Raw genomic sequence first — 983 nt, 5'->3', positions numbered from 1 at the left:
TGAAATACCAATCCAAGAGAAATAAAGTGTGTGAGCACAGATACATAGAACATAAGTAAGCAACGAACAGTGAATATATAGCTAACAGACAGGCACGTGGTAAATAAGAAAACACACACACACACACACACACACACACACACACACACACACACACACACACACACACACACACACACACACACACACACACACACATAAGCAAATCAATCAATAATGCACAAGGGCTTCCTTCTCACGGCCACCACACAACGCAAGGAGACGAACACACCACGGCTACATGGAAGTGAGAGCGTAACAAAACATCGTAAACTCCTCCCCACATCTGACTCGCGCACTGCAAACACCTCACATGTTAACACCTCACTGAAAAACTGCTAGGCAAATCATGTAACTCAATGCACTCTCCCTCTCCCTCCCTCTCCTTCACCTAACCTTTTCCGCTTCTTCCTCTATTCTCTCCCTCCCCGGAACAAAATCTCTGTCTTCCTCTCCCAACCTAGCACTTACCCATCTCCCTTCCCAAGATTTTCATCACCATTTTCCTCACCACCGCCTCTCACACACACACACACACACACACACACACACACACACACACACACACACACACACACACACACACACACACACATACACGAAGCAGGGTGCACAACTGAACATAATCATCTCCTCTACACAGTGAGTTAGAATGAATGAAATGCAGCCCGAAGTGAATGAAATACTAGAATCAGGTTTTCTCTTTTTTCTTTCAGATTCCACGAGATTGCTTCGTTATTAACCGGATATTTCACACACAATGGAACGCCTTCCTCCTCCTCCTACTCCTCCTCCTTCTACTCCTCCTCCTCCTCCTCCTCCAGCTCCTTCTCCTCCTCGCCCTCCTCCTCTTCACTCACAACACACCCATAAAAACAGGTACATTATCATCAAAATATCACAGTGGAAACTACTATACTGCTATATTTGGAGTGAGTACCAAA

General features: G+C 45.6%; 1 long non-coding RNA gene across 1 annotated transcript in view; it reads left to right on the top strand.

Moving 5' to 3' along the window:
* Positions 1 to 901: 901 nt before the first annotated feature.
* The window catches only part of LOC135100290 (uncharacterized), a 13,191-nt gene continuing 13,109 nt past the window's right edge, over positions 902 to 983 (top strand). Inside the window, exon 1 of the long non-coding RNA XR_010268581.1 lies at positions 902 to 983. This exon is cut by the window's right edge and continues 195 nt beyond it. This is a non-coding gene — a long non-coding RNA (uncharacterized LOC135100290).

The sequence above is a fragment of the Scylla paramamosain genome, chromosome 5, assembly GCF_035594125.1.
Source record: "Scylla paramamosain isolate STU-SP2022 chromosome 5, ASM3559412v1, whole genome shotgun sequence".
Classification (NCBI taxonomy): Eukaryota; Metazoa; Arthropoda; class Malacostraca; order Decapoda; family Portunidae; genus Scylla; species Scylla paramamosain.
The sequence above is the reverse complement of the archived record's forward strand: the minus strand, read 5'-3'. Positions and strand labels throughout refer to the sequence as shown.